Source organism: Cetorhinus maximus, chromosome 4 (genome assembly GCF_964194155.1).
Source record: "Cetorhinus maximus chromosome 4, sCetMax3.hap1.1, whole genome shotgun sequence".
Classification (NCBI taxonomy): Eukaryota; Metazoa; Chordata; class Chondrichthyes; order Lamniformes; family Cetorhinidae; genus Cetorhinus; species Cetorhinus maximus.
In genome coordinates, this window is record NC_135882.1 from 171,658,476 (window position 1) to 171,678,742 (window position 20,267).

Sequence of the window (20,267 nt, forward strand, 5' to 3'; positions counted from 1 at the left end):
GTAACGAGGTCAGACGCTAAATGACCCTGATGGAACCAAAACTGAGCATCAGTAAGCAGGTTATTGCTAAGCAAGTGCTATTGATGACCCCTTCCATCACTTTACTGATGATCGAGAGCAGTAATTGGCTGGGTTGGATTTGTTCATCTGGTTTCATTCCTTTTTATTGGCCTTTTAACGATTTGATACAACTGAGTTGCTTGCTAGGCCATTTCAGAGGGCACTTAAAAGTCAACCACATTGTTGTGGGTCTGGAGTCACATGTAGGCCAGACCAGACCAGGTAAGGACAGCAGATTTCCTTCCCTAAAAGGGATTAGTGAACAAGATGGGTTTTTACAACAATAGGCAATGGTTTTCATCAGACTTTTAATTCTAGATTTTTATCAAATTCAAATTTCACCATCTGCTGTGGTGGGATTTGAACCCAGGTCCCCAGTGTATTACCCTGGGTCCCTAGATTAGTCATCCAGTGACAATATCACTATGCCACCGCCTCCTGCTCTCCTGTCAGAGAGAAGAGCGGTACTTCTTTAAGGTAGGCATTCCTGGAAGAGAAGTGGCAGTGAATTAAACACTAAGATAAAAGCAAAACACTGCAGATGCTGAAAACCTGAAATAAGAACAGAAGATGCTGGAAAAACTCAGCAGGTCTGGCAACATCCGTGGGGAGAGGAACAGACTCGAAATGTTAACTCTGTTTCTCTCTCAACAGATGCTGCCAGACCTGTTGAGTTTTTCCAGCATCTTCCCATTATTTTTTTTTAAATGAACTTACAGAGTTCCTAGGGGAAGTAGACAGCCTTAACCCAAACTATTGGTCAGTTACTGTCCAAGCTCAAGGCTTTGATACTACTTTTAGAATTGATACATGAGCTGCTGTTAACATATTAACAGATAAACTCGACTGGCTTCAGTCAATGATCCTTCATCCATCAGACATCAAGTTACAAGGTCCAGACAGCCTTGGCCTTCCAATAACAGGCAGGATTATTGCTCCTCTTAGCTACAAGGGATGATAGATTATTGATTTGCGCTGTGTCCTTTACAATCAATGCACATCCTTATTGAGTGGTAATGTTGGCACACTTCTAGGAACCAGAGAGAAACCCGAGATGATGCTCACTGAATGACTCATTGACTTTCGTGCAACAATCCTCATACTTTTACTTAGAAGCATTGGAAATTCAGACTTTAGAAGCTGAAGTTTATACACTCAGCAGTGAATTTCTTTCTTCACAGAGCCATCATCCACTAGACCCAGGGCAGGCCTGGAAGTTATGAATCTCTCAGTTAATCATGAAGTCAGGCTAAACATGGAGATTATAGAAGGCACTGCAGCAGACGGTGACCATCCCCATGAAGACCTGCTGGACCTGAATTGGTTGCTCCGAGGAAGTGATGTGGAACAATCCCTCACTGCGCTGAGCGATCTCTTGGAGGCTGAGGTCCTAAATAAAAGATCCATCTTTCCCATTGATGGATGCACCTTATGACACCTCTGTTGCCTTTTTAGAAGAATCAGCTGTGCTTTTAGTGGCTGAGCAGCATTCAAACTTTCGGTCCACTCAATCTACCAACGTCTTCCCTACTTTATCTTCTGTTTTTCATGAAGAGTCTCCACAGAGAGTGCCTGGCCTGAGTCCAGGTTCGAGTCCATGGAGGATCACACTATCAGAGAGCTGGTACCTTCCCAGGGGGACAGTCAATCGCACCCCATACTTCAGCCCCAGCTGAAAATGTTCTTCTCCCCATAGCTGGAGGTCATCGCAGAAGCTGTGGCAGAATCTTCAGCACTCCTGAAGCTGCAGAATCCTCTACAGCAATCTTATTACAGAGTTAATTGTCTTACAGGAAATTCCTCTCATTACATGAACATGAGGCTGTCTTGTCTCCATATCCTCAGCAACTCTTCCCATTGCCCAGAGTGGAGCAACCTCACACAGAGAGAAGTGTGGCTCTCTTCCCAATGCCTGCTGAAAGTAGACAGTCCTCCTGAAATATTATTGGGAAACCATTTCTTCTTTTCCTAACAGTCTTACAGGAAGTTGGTCATTTTATCCCTCGTCATCTAAGCTCAGTGAAATCTTGGATCTTCAATGCTTTTCAGTTTCTGATCCAGTAGTTGAAACATCTGTGACAGCTTTCCCTGGAGTTGAAGATCATTCCTCTTCCGAAGTTTTTTCCCCCAGAGGCCAAGAACCAAGTTCTGCACTTAGAGTCCAAGGTAGAAGGACCCATCTCCGAACAGGTGAAACCACACCTGGAGTATTGTGTATAGCTTTGGTCTCCTTACTTAAGGAAAGGTCTACTTGCCAGAGAAAGAGTGCAACAAAGATTCACCAGACTGATCCCTGGGATGGCAGGATACATATAAGGAGAGGTTAAGGTGACTGGGCCTGTATTCTCTAGAATTTCAAAGAATGAGAGGTGATTTTATTGAAGCATACAAATTCTTATAGGGCTCAACAGGGTAGATGCAGGAAGGGTAATTCCCCTGGCTTTGGGGGTGGGTGCCTAGAACCAGGAGACAGCTTCAGAACAAGGGACAGGCCATTTAGTTCTGAGATGAGGTGGAACTTCTTCCCTCAGAGGGTGGTGAAACTTTGGAATTCTCTACCCCAGAGGGCTGTGTAAGCTCAGTCACTGAGTATGTTCTAGGCAGAGATTAATAGGTTTCTAGGTATTAAAGATAGCATACAAACATACAATTTATTTTTTATTCATTCATGGGATGTGGGCATCACTGGCAAGGCCAACATTTATTGCCCATCCCTAATTGCCCTTGTTCAGAGGGCAGTTAAGAGTCAGCCATGTTGCTGTGGGTCTGGAGTCACATGTAGGCCAGGCCAGGTAAGGACAGCAGATTTCCTTCCCGAAAAGGACATTAGTGACCCAGATGGGTTTTTACGACAATCTGAAATGGTTTCGTAGTCATCGTCAGACTTTTAATTCCAGATATTTACTGAATTCAGATTTCACCATCTACCATGGTGGGATTCGAACCCGGATCCCGAGAGCAACATCCTGGGTCTCTGAAATACTAGTCCAGTGACAATACCACAAGCCACCACCTCCCCCATTAGGAGCAGGAGTAGGCCAAACTGCCCCTCAAGCCTGCTCTGCCATTCAATAAGATCATGGCTGATCTGACTGTGGTCTCGATTCCACATTCCGTCCACCCCCAATAACCTTTGACTCCCTTGTTAGTCAAGAATCTATCTACCTCTGCCTTAAACATATTCATTGAACCTGCCTCCACCACTCTCCAGGGAAGAGAGATCCAAAGGTTCACAATCCTCTGACAGCCCCCTTATTTTTAAACTGTGTCCCCTAGTTCTAGTCTCTCTCATAGGGGAAACATCCTTTCAGCATCCACCTTGTCAAGTTCCCTCAGGATCTTATATGTTTCAATAAGATCATCTCTCATTCTTCTAAACTCCAATGGATACAGGACCAACCTGTCCAACCTTTCCTCATAAGATAACTCCCCATCCCAGGTGTAGAAACATGCTCCAGGGAGGCTTCTTAGTCGAGTAAAAAGAACTTTATTTACACGAGAGCTTCTGTGGCTTCTTGTATCCAGCCATAGAACCATAGAAAAGTTACAGCACAGAAGGAGGCTATTCAACCCATCTTGTCTATGCCAGCCTGAGGACACCCAGGTGCCCTTTCTAATCCCACCTTCCTGCACCCGGCCCATAGCCCTGCAGCTTACAGCACTTAAGGTGCAGATCCAGGTACTTTTTAAAAGAGTTTAAAGTTTCTGCCTCTACCACCAACTTGGGCAGAGAATTCCAGACACCCACTATCCTCTGCATAAAAAAGTTCTTCCTCATGTCCCCCCTACACCTTCTGCCACTTATCTTGAATCTATGTCCCCTGGTTCCAGAATTCTCCACCAAGAGAAACAATTTTATCCTGTCCACTCTATCTATTCCCCTCATAATTTTGTACACCTCAATCAAGTCACCTCTCAGCCTTCTTTGTTCTAAGGTAAATAACCCCGACTTATCCAATCTCTCCTCGTAGCTACACTTTTCTAACCCTGGCAACATTCTTGTAAATCTCCTCTGCACTCTCTCCAGAGCTATTACATCCTTCCTCTAATGTGGTGACCGGAACTGCACACAATACTCCAGTTGTGACCTCACCAGTGTTTTATACAATTCCAACATTATATCCTTACTTTTATATTCTATACCCCTGCCAATGAAGGAGAGCATTCCATATGCCTTCTTTACAACCTTGTCTCATTCAGTCATCTTCTCTTCCTAGGAAACCCCACCCTAAAATTTATTCCTCCACGCTAGCCACACATTGGTTGAACAAATCACGTGACCCCTACTCAGTTGAACTGATCTTAAAGTGACAGTCATCACACCAGGTATCAATTGAATCAACCTTCAAGTGAACAAGGTAGTGCAAGAAAATGGAGTTGAGGTAGGAGATCAGCCGTGATCTATTGAATGGCGGAGCAGGCTCAAGGGCTTGAATGGCCCACTCCTGCTCCTATGTCCTATGTTCCCAAAACTAGGGATCATCAATATAAGAAATAAACCCAATAGGGAATTCAGGAAAAACTTCTTCACCCAGAGAGTGGTGAGAATGTGGAACTCGCTGCCACAGGGAGTGGTTGAGGGGATGCGTTTAAGGGGAAGCTGGATGAACACGTGTGAGAGAGAGAAAGGAACAGAAGGATATGTTGATGGGGTGAGATGAAGAGGGGGTGGGAGGAGGCTCCTGTGGAACGTAAACACTGACAAGGTCAGCTCGGTTAAATAGCCTGTTTCTGTGCTGCAAATTCTCCGGGCTGGATTTGACAGTTTTCGCCAGGTGAAGGAGGTGGAGTGGAAAGTGAATGGTCCGCTCGCTCCTGTCTCCCACCATCTCAGCTTGGCGAATCAAGTGCCGGGGACAGCCAATTGGCGGCCGCCCAGCGGAAGGGCAGCCAATTAGTGGAGAGGGAGGTGTCTCCACAAGGGGTCTGGGCAAGGACTTCATGCGACAGAGGGAGGGCCATGCCATGTCACGGCCTCAAATTTAAAGGCCCCCCCTGCTCTCTCAGCCCGACTTTATTTCTTGTGGGAAGTTTTTAAAAAGTTACTGAATGAAGTCAAAAATTATACAGACGCTGCCGCCTTCACCAGCAGAATAATGCTGCTACCTGGAGCCACGGTCCCAGTGAGGGCCTCTTCCTCCACCCATCTGCGGCCTCATCATACCTGCCGCAAAAGACTCCCAGACGCTTTCCTGTCCAGCACCAAAAAAATGCAGCAGGCAACAAAAAACTGCATACATGTGGCTCTTAAACTAGCTCAATTTAACAAACTCATTCAAGCTCAGGTTATATTTTACATTTATGTTCATATGTGATGGTACATTGGTGAAATCCTGTCTTATCTAGTATTAGTGACTATTCAGTATGGACTGGTGGGGGGGTTCTTGACCATCAGGCCTTAAAGAAGGTTGCTCCACGGGACACCTCACACATCCCAAGGGGCTGGTCCATCTGATTTCCAGCCTTAACAGCCAGCACTGTGTAATTCTACATAAATCTGTTCATCTATTCATTGGATGTGAGCATTGCTGGCAAGGCCAGCATTTGTTGCCCATCCCTAATTGCCCTTGAACTAGAGTGGCTTGCTACACCATTTCAGAGGGCAGTTAAGAGTCAACCACATTGCTGTGGGTGTGGGTCTGGAGTCACATGTAGGCCAGACCAGGTAAGGACAGCAGATTTCCTTCCCTAAAGGACATTAGTGAACCAGATGGGTTTTTACAACAATCAGCAATGGTTTCATGGTCACCATTACTGAGACTAGCTTTTCAATTGCAGGTTATTAATCAAATTCAAAATCCAACAGCTGCTGTGGTGGGATTTGAACTCATGTCCCACAGAGGATTAGCCTGAGCCTCTGGATTACCAGACCAGTCACATTACCACTATACCACTGTCTTCCCTTAAATGATTTTGTTACATAGATTTCTTTAAAGAATTGTTGTTGTCTTGGATTCGAACTCCACATTCCATCCATTTTCCCACGAAGGCTGATTGTTCTCGCTGGCATTTCTGTGTCTGTGTTACAGCAACTTCAGCTGGGGGGCAGATCCATGGTTAAACCCAGATGTTCAAAGTTGGCTGAGCGACAGAAAAGAGAGAGTAGTGGGTAAACAGTTATTTTTCAGACTGGAGGAAGGTGCAGAGTGGGATTTCCCAGCAGTCAGCACTGGGACAAACTACTTTCCTTGATCTATATTCATGACCTGCTCTTGGGTGTGCAGTGCACAATCTCTAAGTTAGCAGATGCTGCAAAACCTGGAAATATTGTGAACTGTGAGGAGGACAGTGATAGACTTCAAGAGGGCAGCTGATGGAATGGACGGACAAGGGGCAGATGAAATTTAATGCAGAGACATGTGAATTGATAGCCTTTGGTAGAAGAATGAGGAGAGGCGATAGGAAATATAGGGTGCAAACTGAAAGAGAGTACAGAAGCAGAGGGACCTGGGTATATATGCCATGCAGTCATAGATCATTACAGCACAAAAGGAGCCCATTTGGCCATCGAGGCCATGTTGGCTTGCTATAGGGAACCCAGTCAGCCCCATTTCCCCAGTAACCTTGCAACTTTACTTCCCTCAAGCGCCCATTCAATTACCTTCTGAAATCATTCATTGTCTCCGCTTCCATGTATTCCAATATCCAAGTTACTTACATGTGTCAAAAAAGCAGTGATGCCAGCACTGTCCCTCAGGGAACACCATTCTCTACCATCCTCGCATCTGATAAACAACCTTTTACCGCCACTCACTGTTTTCTGTTCTCGAGAATTTTTACCCAAGCTGACACTCAGTGGTGGATGAGGTCCCAGTGCTGACTGCTGGGAAATCCCACTCTGCACCTTCCCCCAGTCTGAAAAATAACTGTTTACCCACTACTCTCTCTTTCCTGTCGCTCAGCCAACTTTGAACATCTGGGTTTAACCATGGATCTGCCCCTCAGCTGAAGTTGTTGTAACACAGACACAGAAATGCCAGCGAGAACAATCAGCCTTCGTGGGAAAATAGATGGGATGTGGAGTTCGAATCCAAGACACTCAGTTTTGTTAACCAGCCTTTTATGTGACACTTTGTCAAAGGCTTTCTTAAAATCCATATAGACAACATCCACTGCATTCCCTTCATCAACCTTGTCTGTTACTTCACCAAAATATTCAATTAGATTATTAAACACAGACTGCCCTTTACAAACCCGTGCTGGCTCTCCTTAAAAACTCAAACCTCCCCCCTCCGAAGTCCTGTTGATTTTTTCAGCCTGATTTTTATTTTTCAAACCTCATCCACCACTGATGTGTTTTTTTTTTAATCATTCACGGGATGTGGGCTTCGCTGGCTGGGCCAGCATTTATTGCTCATCCCTAGTTGCCCTTGAGAAGGTGGTGGTGAGCTGCCTTCTTGAACCACTGCAGTCCATGTGATGTAGGTACACCCACAGTGCTGTTAGGAAGGGAGTTCCAGGATTTTGGCCCAGTGACAGTGAAGGAACGGCGATATATTTCCAAGTCAGGGTGGTGAGTGACTTGGAGGGGAACTTCCAGGTGGTGGTGTTCCCATCTATCTGCTGCCCTTGTCCTTCTAGATGGTGGTAGTGGTTGTGGGTTTGTAAGGTGCTGTCTAAGGAGCCTTGGTGAATTCCTGCAGTGCATCTTGTAAATGGTACACACTCCTGCTACTGTGCGTTGGTGGTGGAGGGAATGAATGTTTGTGGATGTGGTGCCAATCAAGCAGGCTGCTTTGGCCTGGATGTTGTCAAACATTTTGAGTGTTGTGGGATCTGCACTCATCCAGGCAAGTGGAGAGTATTCCATTATACCCCTCACTTGTGCCTTGTAGATGGTGGACAGGCTTTGGGGAGTCAGGAGGTGAGTTACTCATCACAGGATTCCTAGCCTCTGACCTGCCCTTCTAGCCTCAGTATTTATATGGCTAGTCCAGTTCAGTTCCTGGTCAATGGTAACCCCCAGGATGTTGATTGTAGGGGATTCAGTGATGGTAATGCCATTGAATGTCCAGGGATGATGGTTTGATTCTTTCTTGTTGGAGATGGTCATTACCTGGCACTTATGTAGCGTGAATGTTTCTTGCCACTTGTCAGCCCAAGCCTGGATATTGTTCAGGTCTTGCTGCATGTGGACATGAACTGCTTCAGTATCTGAGGAGTCGCGAATGGTGCTGAACATTGTGCAATCATCAGCCAACATCCCCGTTTCTGACCTTACACTTACTGGCCATAGTTACTAGGAATGTCTGTTCTTGAATAAGGGTGAGAAAAAGCTTTTACACACAGCGAGTGGTTCGGGTCTGGAATGTACTGCCTGGAAGTGTGATCGAGGCAGGTTCAACCGAGGCATTCAAGAGGGCGTTGGATGATCATTTGAATAGAAACAATGTGCAAGGTTACGGGAATAAGACAGGGCACTGGTACTAGTGAGGGGCAGATCCATGGTTAAACCCAGATGTTCAAAGTTGGCTGAGCAACAGGAAAGAGAGAGTAGTGGGTGAACAGTTATTTTTCAGACTGGAGGAAGGTACAGAGTGGGATTTCCCAGCAGTCAGCACTGGGACAAACTACTTTTCTTGATCTATGTTCATGACCTGCTCTTGGGTGTGCAGTACACAATCTCTAAGTTAGCAGATGCCGCAAAACCTGGAAATATTGTGAACTGTGAGGAGGATAGTGATAGACTTCAAGAGGACAGCTGATGGAATTGGCGGACAAGGGGCAGATGCATGCCTTATTAACCACTGGCACTAGGTCATAATGCTCATTTGGAGAGCTGGTGCAGACACGATGAGCCGAATGGCCTCCTTTCGTGCCGTTAAAATTCTGTAATCCTCTGATTCTGTATCACATTTGCCACTTTCCAATTAACTTGCACCCCCCCCCCACCTATATCTAGGAAAGATTGGAAGATCTCCACTATCTCTACCCCTACCTCCTTCAGCATCCTGGGATGTGAGCCATCTGATCCATTTGACTTATCCGTAAGACTAGCCAGCCTTCCTCCGACACTTGTTGACTCACCGTTCCTGCTTTTGATGATGGGTCTCCAGTACTGTTCTCTCTCAGGTATCGTCTGGTGCACACAAAAGGTGACAGGGCAGGCTGAGAAAGTGGTTAATGAGGCATGCAGGATCCTGGGTTTTATCAAAGGGGAGTAGAGTACAAAGGGAAGGAACTCACGGTGAACCTTTATAAAACACTGGTTCGGCCTCAACAGGTGTATTGCATCCAGTTCTGGGCACCACACTTTAGGAAGGATGTGAAGGCATTGGAGAGGGTGCAGGAAAAGATTCACGAGATTGGCTCCAGGGACGAGGGACTTAAGTTACGTGGATAGTTTGGAGAAGTTGGGGCTGTTTTCCTTGGAGAAGAGAAGGCTGAGACGAGATTTGACAGAGGTGTTCAAAATCATGAGGGGTCTGGACAGAGTAGATAGGGAGAAACTGTTTCCGCTTGTGAAAGGATCAAGAATGAGAGGGCACTGATGTAAGGTGATTGACAGAAGAAGCAATGGTGACATGATGAAAAATGTTTTTACGCAGGGAGTAGTTAGGATCTGGAATGCACTGCCTGAGAGTGTGGTGGAGGCAGGTACAATCATGGATTGAAAAGGAAGTTGGATAATTATGGGCTATGGGGAAAAGGGTGGGGGTGGGACTGGGGCTGTCTGAGTTGTCCTTGCAGAGAGTTGTCATGGACTCAATGGACTGAAAGGCCTCCTTTGGTGTTGTATCCATGGAGTGATTCTATGATGGTATGAATATCCAAAAGTCGTTGGCTAAGACACCCTGATCCACCACGAGCTCTATAAAAATGGCATCCCGCCCGTCTACCTCGCCATTGGCATGCTTGAGCGGCAACGAGGTTTCTGTATTTATGCAGTAGATACAAGCTAAACTCACCACGGAAAGTTAATTCAAGTTATTTTAAGTCGAAGGAGAACTTTTTCACCCAGAGGGTGGGTGGGGGGCTGGGGTGGAGGGGGCAGGGGTGCGTGGCCTAGGAACCCGCTGCCAATAAGGCAGAAACCTTACTGAATTATAAAAAAAACCCACCTGGGGCTGAATTTTACACCAGCGGGATTTTACATTCCCGCCGAAATCAATGGAGTTTAAAATGGCTCACCGCATTTTCAAGGCCCTGCCCTCTCTGCGTCTGGGCCGTAAAATTCCGGCCTTGGATACGCACTTGAGGTGCCATAACCTACAGGGCTACGGACCAAGAGCTGGAAAATGGGATTAGACGGGATAGTCCTTTATTGGCCACGCAGGCGGGATGGGCTGAATGGCCTCCATCTGCGCCGCAAATATGTTTCTCAGGCTAAAGGGCCTTTGGGTCTAAGATGAAGAGAAATTTCTTCACTCAGAGGGCTGTGAATCATTGAAATTCTCCACCTGGTGAACCGTGAATGTTCAATATAGTCAAGACAGAGACCAATAGATTCTTGGATACAAAAGGAATTAAGGGGCACAGGGAGATTATGGGAAGGTGGGGGGCAGTTGAGGTGAAAAATCAGCCATGATCTTAGCCAATGGGGGAACAGGCTCAAAGTGTCAAATGGCCTATTCCTATTTCCTATATTAGATAACCTATATTTTGAATGATGAGGGATGATATTGGCCAGAACGCCAGTAGTGCCACACGATCTTTCATATCCACCTGAGAGGGTAGAGGGTGCATCAGCTTAAGGTCTGCTCCAAAAGACAGCGCCTCAGGCAATGCAGCACTCCCTCAGTACCGTCACTCCAGTATCAGCCCGGGACCCACAACTCTCTGAGTTGGAAAGGAGTGTGCTTCCTACTCTTTAGCAGCGGAAGGACACCAGCCACAGGGTACAGCCCCTGATAAGGGCTTGTGTATGGAGTCTTTTATCATGGAATATTTGTTGAGCTTCAGCTACCACAAGGTTCTGGCTGACCAGAAAACTCTCCTGCTCTTACCGTCCACCAAAGGATTGGAAAGATTTACAGGTTGATCCTCACCCTGTTTGGCCACATTATGAAAACACCTTCCATTGCTACCAAGTCCTGGAGTGAGACTTGAACCCAGCACAGCCGGCTCAGAGATAGGGGTGCTACCCACTGTGCCACAAGACATCCTAGTGCTATCCACTGAGCCACAGCTGACACCTGTAAATCAAAAGCTTTGCGAGGGCCAGACAATAATCAGACAGTCTTCGAGATGGAAGGGAGGTAATTTAATGATGAGGGGTTTGATCCTGTGGCAGAAGTAAGAGGGAAATAAACTTGCAAGGCTACGGGGAGAGAGCAGGGGCATGGGATTGACTGGATGCTCAATGGAGGGCTGACATGGACTCGATGGGCTGAATCGCTTCCTTCTGTGAAGTAATGACTCTATGACCCCGTGACTCTTGGAGATCAATGGAATTTTGTTCTTGACTGAGTTTTCAACCCCATGCTCTATCCATGACCGAGCTGCTTGACATGTCTACCTCCCTGATAACACCTGCCCCCACCTCTGCCTCAGCCCATCCGCTGCTGAAACCCTTATCCAGCAGCAACTTGCGTTTATATAGCACCCTTAACTAGGTAGTTAACTAGTGAAATGCTCCAAGGTGTAGCACAGGAGCGATTATCGAACAAAACTTGACACTGAGTCACACAATGAGATGTTAGGTCAGGGTTTTAAGGGGTGTCTTAAAGGGGAAGAGAGAAGGGTGATGTTTAATGAGAGAATTCCAGGGCTTAGGGCCCAGGCAGTCGATGAAATGACTGCCACTTAAAATTGGGGATGCGCAAGAGGCTAGATTTGGAGAAGTGGGAAGGTTTCAGGAGGAGGAGATAGGCAGGGGCAAGGCCGTGGAGGGACTTGAAAACAAGGATGAAAATGTTTAAATTGAGGTATCGCCAGGCCAGGAGCCAATGTAAGGCAGTGAGTGCAAGGAGTGGTGGCCCAGGACTTGGCCTGAGCTAGGATACGGGCAGCGGAATTTTAAATCATAAAATATTAACGTCCGGCCTTCGAAGGAGCTGATTAGTTGAATCCCCCCCTGTCTTTCCTCATGGACCTGTACATTTTTTCCCTTCAAATAATTTTGCACCTTTTCGCTCCCCACCCACCCACAAAAAAATGTGGTAAATTGTCAGTTACAAGTTGGGAAAAAATAATTTTAATGATCTATTTGTATCCTTATTTAGATTTCTAACCATTCTGCGTGTTCAGTTGTTTTTTTTTTTGATGACCAATACTTGTATGCATTTAATATCAAGTCCGTATCTTCTGTGTCTGAGTCGGCAGTAGTAACGCACCAGGTAGTTGCAATTGCACATTGAGCTGTGACCATGGAGTCATAGAATCATACAAATTTACAGCATGGAAGGAGGTCATTCAGCCCATCGTATCCATGCTGGCCGACAAGTAGCCATCCATCTTAAACCCACTTTCACGCTCTTGATCTACAGCCTTGTAGGTTACAGCACTTCAAGTGCATAACCAAGTGTTTTTTTTTTCGAAACGTGCTGAAGGTTTGTGTCTCCACCGCCCATTCAGAGCAGTTTTCAGAGAGTTCCAGATGCCCACCATCTACAAGGCACAAAAATCTACAGCTGCCCACAAGGCCGAACAACTTTCCCCTTGCATCTCTTCTCCATTTCCTATATCTTACCCTAAGTCTAAGCCACTGGTTATGGACCCTTCAACCATGGGGAGGAGGGCCTTTCTGTCCCCAAACAGTTAATAAAATACTTTCCGTCATTTAATCAGACGAGGTACCAGATTACTTGGTTAATCAAACACAAAGATTTGCGATGTAGATATCTGTAAACGTCTGATCCCTTTATCTGGAACAGAACAAACACTTTTAATAGCTCCTTTCCCAACCAATTTACAGACTAACTAATTGAACAAAGTTATTTCTATTGAACTGTTAGATCTACTTACGTTCATTTCATACTTGTATTCGCAACATAATTTGAAAACAGGATTTAATCTGGCTGATAAAAACAAAAAGCTAAAAGCTACTGCGGATGCTGGAAATCCAAAACAAAAACAGAATTACCTGGAAAAACTCAGCAAGTCTGGCAGCATCGGCGGAGAAGAAATCAGTTAACGTTTCGAGCCTTCATGGCCCTTCGGCAGAACTGGAGCATAGTTAGAAGAAGGGAGAAATATAAACTGGTTTAAGGTGGGTGGGGGGTGGGGGGGTGGTGGGGGTGGGGGGGAGAGACACATTGAGGGTGTGGTGTGATTGTGGAGATGCAAACACCAGGAGAGAAATGGAAAGCAATGAAGGTGAGCAGGGCAGAAGAAGTATGGTTCTGTCCTCCGACAGGATTTCCGACTGTCTCTTCTGCCCTGCTCACCTTCATTGCTTTCCATTTCTCTCCTGGTGTTTGCATCTCCACAATCACACCACACCCTCAATGTGTCTCTCCGCCCCCCCCACCCACCCACCCCCCCCACCCCCCCACCCCCCCACCCACCTTAAACCAATTTATATTTCTCCCTTCTTCTAACTTTTCTTTAATCTGGCCGGCCTACTTTTGCTCCCAGCCTGGCAACACCTCAACTTAAAAATTCTCATCCATTTTTACAAATCCCTCCATGGTCTCGCGCCCCCCCCCCACCACCCCCCTCCTATCTCTGTACTTTCCTCCCACCCTTCAAAATCTCAGCGCTGCTCCAACTCTAACCTCTTGTGCATCTCCGGTTTCCATGGGTCCACTGTTAGTGGGTCAAAATGCTAGAACTCCCTCCCTAACAGCATTGTGGGTGTGCCTACGCCACATGGACTACAGCTCACCACCACCTCCCTCCCCTCAAGGGCAATTAGGGATGGGCAATAAAGTGTGGCCTCACCAGTGACATCTCCCGTGGAAGAGAAAAAAAATCTATCACTCTTTTCTGTGAATTTATTTATTTGACTACGAGATTGCTTTTGAGTTTAACACACCTCATGATAGGCAATGAGATGCCTGGGGAGAAGTCAGAATAGATTTCCACTGGCAGTGTGGAGCGGCATCAATTTCTGTCAGATTCACATCTCAGTCGGAGTGGTTGACCATCATGGCTAAAACCGGTTATCTCTTCTGTGGGATCTTGCTGTGCTCAAACGGGCTGCTGTTTTTCCTGCAAAGCCACAGTGTCTTCCTTTCAAAAGGTACTTCATTGGCTATAAAATGCTTTGGGATATCCTAACATTGTGAAAGGCGCCATAGAAATGCAAGCCTTTTTCTTCCTCGCTATCCTCATTATTTTATGATAGCAAGCTTTTAAAGCTCAGTAAGTTTTTGAGTTAATTGGAAGATTTAAATTTGAGCTGATGGAAGTCTTTTTGAATGGAACGAGTAGCTTGTCCATTATTTGACCCAATTTTCTCTTCTATCTTACATAATAGATCTTTTCAGTGCCTTTCATGGCTTCAAGGCATTCCAAAGCATTTGCGACCACAAAAGTGTTTTTTTAAAAGCATAGTCACCATTGTAGGAATGTTACAATAAGACCATAAGACATAGGGGCAGAAATTAGGCCATTCGGCCCATCGAGTCTGCTCCACCATTCAATCATGGCTAATCAGTTTCTCACCCTCATTCTCCCGCCTTCTCCCCGTAAGCTTTCATCCCCTTGCCAATCAAGAACCTATCTATCTCCGTCTTAAATACACTCAATGACCTGGCCTCCACAGCCTTCTGTGGCAATGAATTCCATAGATTCACCACTCTCTGGCTAAAGAAGTTTCTCCTCATCTCTGTTCTAAAAGGTCTTCCCTTTACTCTGAGGCTGTGCCCTCAGGTCCTAGTCTCTCCTACTAATGGAAACATCTTCCCCACGTCCACTCTTTCCAGGCCTTTCAGTATTCTGTAAGTTTCAATCAGATCCCCCCTCATCCTTCTAAACTCCATTCAGTATAGACCCAGAGTCCTCAAACGTTCCTCATATGTTAAGCCTTTCATTCCTGGGATCATTCTCGTGAACCTCTCCAGGGCCAGCACATCCTTCCTGAGATAGGGGGCCCAAAATTGCTCACACTATTCTAAATGTGGTCTGACCAGAGCCTTATAAAGCCTCAGCAGCACATCCTTGCTTTTATATTCTAGTCCTCTCGAAATAAATGCCAAAATTGCATTTGCCTTCCTAACTACCTACTCAACCTGCAAGTTAACCTTAAGAGAATCCTGGACTAGAACTCCCAAGTCCCTTTGCACTCCAGATTTCTGAATTCTCTCCCCATTTAGAAAATAGTCTATGCCTCTATTCTTCCTACCAAAGTGCATGACCTCACACTTGCCCACGTTGTATTCCATCTGCCACTTCTTTGCCCCTTCTCCTAACCTGTCCAGATCCTTCTGCAGCCTCCCCGCCTCCTCAATACTACCTGTCCCTCCACCTATCTTTGTATCATCTGCAAACTTAGCCAGGATGCCCTCAGTTCCTTCATCCAGATCATTAATGTATAGAGTGAAAAGTTGTGGTCCCAACACTGACCCCTGCGGAACTCCACTAGTCACCGGCTGCCATCCTGAGAAGGACCCCCTTATCCCCACTCTCTGCCTCCTGCCAGACAGCCAATCTTCTATCCATGCTAGTACCTTGCCTCTAACACCATGGGCTCTTATCTTACTGAGCAGCCTCCTGTGCGGCACCTTGTCAAAGGCCTTCTGGAAGTCCAAGTAGATAACATCCATTGGCTCTCCTTTGTCTAACCTACTCGTTACCTTCTCAAAGAATTCTAACAGATTTGTCAGGCATGACCTCCCCTTGATGAAACCATGCTGACTTTGCCCTATTTTACCATGCACTTCCAAGTATTCTGAAATCTCATCCTTAATAATGGACTCTAAAATCTTACCAACGACCAAGGTCAGGCTAATCGACCTGTAATTTCCCATCTTTTGCCTCATTCCCTTCTTAAACAGGGGGGTTACATTAGCGATTTTCCAGTCCTCTGGGACCCTCCCTGACTCCAGTGATTCCTGAAAGATCACCACTAACGCCTTCACTATCTCTTCAGCTATCTCCTTCATGTATGGATGTAGGAAAAGCAGCAGCTAAGTTGCGCACAACAAGCTCCCACAGCAACAATTAACGACGACCAAATAATCTGCTTTTGTGATGTTGATTGAGGGATAAACATTGGCCAGAATGCCAGGTAGAACACCCCGGCCCTCCTTTGCAGTAGTGCTAAGGGACCTTCTTTTGGCCACCTGATGGAGCAGATCGGGCATAAATTGCTTCGACATTGCATCTGAAAGATGGCATCTCTGATGTTGCAGCACTGAAGCAGTCCATGTCCAAATGCAGCAAGACCTGGACAATATCCGGGCTCAGGCTGACAAGTTACAAGCAACATTTGCACATAAATACTAGACCATGACCATCACCAACAAGAGAGAATCTAACCATCACCCCTTGACATTCCATGGCATTACCATCACTGAATCCCCCACTATCAACATCCTGGTGGTTATCATTGGCCAGAAACTGAACTGGAATAGCCATATAAATACTGTGGCTACAAGAGCAGGTCAGAGGCTAGGAATCCTGCAGCGACAAACTCACCTCCTGACTCTCTAAAGCCTGTCCACTATCTACAAGGCACAAATCAGGAGTGTGATTGAATGCTCTCCACTTGCTTGGATGAGTACAGCTGCAACAACACTCAAGAAGCTCAACATCATCCAGGACAAAGCAGTCCGCTTGAATGGCACCCCATCAACAAACATTCACTCCCTCCACCACCAACGCACAGTAGCAGCAGTGTGTACCATCTACAAGGTGCACTGTCGGAACTCACCAAGGCTACTTCAACAGCACCTTCCAAACCCACAACCACTACTATCTAGAAGGACAAGGGCAACAGATAGATGGGAACACCACCACATGGAAGTTCCCCTCCAAGTCACTCACCATCCTGACTTGGAAATATATCGGCCGTTCCTTCACTGTTGCTGTGTCAAAATCCTGGAACTCCCTCCCTAACAGCACTGTGGGTGTACCTACACCACATGAACTGCAGCAGTTCAAGAAGGCAGCTCACCACCACCTTCTCAAGGGCAATTAGGGATGGGTAATAAATACTGGCCTAGTCAGTGATACCCACATCCCGTGAATGAATTATAAAAAAACTCCCTCAGTACAGCACTGGAGTAGCTGCCTAGGTTTTTGCACTCAAATCCTGGAATAGGTCTCGAACCCACAATATTCTAACTGAGACTTGAGAGTTCTAGTCAATGGTAACCACCAGGATGCTGACAGTGGGGGATTCAGTGATGGTAATGTCATTGGATGTCAGGGGATGATCGTTAGATTCTTTCGTGCTGAAGATGGTCATTGCCTGACACTTGTGTGGCGTGAATGTTACTGGCCAGTTGTCAGCGCCAGCCTGGATATTGTCCAGCTCTTGCTGCATTTGGACATGGACTGATTCAGTACTGCAACCGAGTCACAGCTGATGCAGGTCAATCAATTTACTTTAATGTATAAAAATATTCCCAGTAATTTACAAAGCAGATTAAAACGTGAAAAAAAAGTGTTGCTATGATAGATAGAATCATTCTTTGATTGATTAGGCAGAGTTCCTTCTGCCCCCAGTGACCAACGTGCAGAGAAACTCTTCAATTAAGCATCAGGATATATATATGCTGCCATCTAATTGATATGCTTCTCAGCAACTGCTCCGAATCATTTGAAATGACACGTTGACAGGATTTGATATTTATACATTTTCACAACCCCTACATCATTAATTTTCATTGCAACACTATGATAAGTCTTTCCTGACTCATTCAACTTTTCTTCCTTCATCTAAGCAGACATGAATAATAACCAGACTGAATAAAGCTCATCAGGAGGCCGACTTACCAAAGTCATGCTTAATCATTGAACTCCCAAAAGTGAAAAGAGGAAGCCAAGGCAATGACTATCTCCCCCCGGCTAAACTAAGCAAGCCTTAGCTCACTGGCAGTTTGATCACCACTCTCATCTTTCAGTAGGTGGAGGATTCAGGCCCTCATTTAGAGATTCACCTTCTGCTGAAGCCCTCATTGTGCTAGGCTTGACTGGTCCAACACTCTCCTGGTTGACTACCCACCTTCCACCCTCCATCAACTTCGGCTCATCTGAACCTCTGCTGCCCCTATCCCAACTCACGCCATGTCCCGTTCACCCATCGTCCCGGCGCTCGCCGACCTAGACTGGCTCCTGTCACGAACCGTAGAATGGTGGCAGCTCAGGGAGGGGCCATTCGGCTCGTCGTGCCTGTGCTGGCCCTCTGTAAGAGTTGTGGGGGGGTCACCTCCTAGTCACTCCTCCACCTTTTCCCCATAGCCCAGCAATTCCTTTCTCTTCAGTTTAACGATCTAATTCCCTTTTGAAAGCCCCGATTGAACCTGTTTCCATCGCAAACTCAGGAAGCGCGTTGTGGATTCTGACCATTTGCTGCGTAGCAACTGTCCAGATCGCGGTCTGCGCAGTATCAAATGTCTCATTATGCAGCACATTTTCAGATGGCGATCTGTGCTTCACTTACTGGTCTCGTAGTAACACCTTGAATTTAAAATTCTCTTCCTTGTTTTTAAATGTTCACGCCCCTCCCCATCTCCTACAGTCCTCCAAGATCTTTTAAGCTCCTCCAATCCCGGCCTCTTGTGCAGCCCCAATTTAATTACTCCGCCATTGACGACCGGGCCTTGTGCAACCTGGGACTCCCTTCCTAAACCTCTCCGACCCTCGATCTCTCCTCAGGATTCTCTTAAGAGGAGAAATTGAGGAGACTGGGCTTCTATTCATTAGGGTTTTGAAGAATAAGAGGTGATCTCATTAAAACTTATAAAATTCTTACAGGGTGTGACAGGGAGGATGTAGATAGGATGTTTACCCTGGCTGGTGAGTCTAGAACCAGAAAACAGTCTCAATATGGGGTAGGCTATTTAAGACTGGGATGAGGAGGAATCACTTCACTCAGAGGGTGGTGGATCTTTTGAATTCTCTACCCTAGAGGGCTGTGGAAGCTGAATCATTGAACATGTCCAAGACAGAAATCGATACATTTCTGGATACTAATGGCATCAAGGGATATGGGGATAGTGGGGAAAAATTAGATTGAGGTAGATTATCAGCCATGATCTGTTTGAATGGCTGGGCAGGCTCGATGGGCCAAATAGCCTACTCTGCTCTTATTTCCTATGTTCTTCCTTTAAGACTCTCCTTAAAACCTACCTCTTTCACATAGTTTTTGGTCACCTCGTATCTTCTGGCTTAATGTCAGATAATACTCTCGTGTGGTGCCTTAGGATCTAACGATATTAAAGGCACTATGCGTGGAATTTTCCATGCCTGCTGGCCTTGCGTGTGTTCGATGGTGTGAGGCGGACAATATGGTGAGAAGGCCAGAAATTGGTTTCATGATGTCATGAGACCAGTTTGCGATTGTCCGCTCAGCCTGTCGATGGTGGGCTGCAATCCCCGCCACCGGGCGTCAGGGACCTCTTTGTAATACATCAGCGTATCATTATAGGGCCAGCCTGCCGGAATCACCCCCCGCTGGATTGTCCACCCACATCAGCGGGAAAAAAATGCCGGCCCAGAGCACGTCTTGACAAGTGCGATGTGTTGAAGTTGGGACTTACCGCCGGGGCCTTGCTCACATCGCGGACATCCGAGGAGCAGAAGATGCTGGAGCCCCACAGCAACGGCACACTGGAGGAACATCCATGGCGTCCAGGGTGGATTCTCATGGACATGGCTCCACCACGAAGCAGCTCACGGTAGCTGGAAAGTCACCGTTGATGCTCACAAAGGTGTCTGGGGGTGTGAGGTTGAGAGGGGGGAATGAAAGTGTCTGGGGGGGAGGGAGTATAGGAGGAGGAGGGGGTAACAGGGAGAATATGGTCACTGGGCAGGTAGCTGTAAGGGAGGGTGGAAGGTGTAAGGGAAGGAGTTCGGAGGAGGGAAGGAGTGCAGAGAAGGGAAGGAGTCCAGGGGGAGGAAGGAGTGCGGAGAGGGCAGGGTGTTTTAAAATTCATTCATGCGGTGTGGGCTTCTTTGGCTAGGCCAGCATTTATTGCCCATCCCTAATTGCCCTTGAGAAGGTGGTGGTGAGCTGCCTTCTTGAACCGCTGCAGTCCATGTGGTGTAGTCGACCCACAGTGCTGTTAGGAAGGGAGTTCCAGGATTTTGACTCAGCGACAGTGAAGGAACGGCCGATATATTTCCAAGTCAGGGTGGTGAGTGACTTGGAGGGG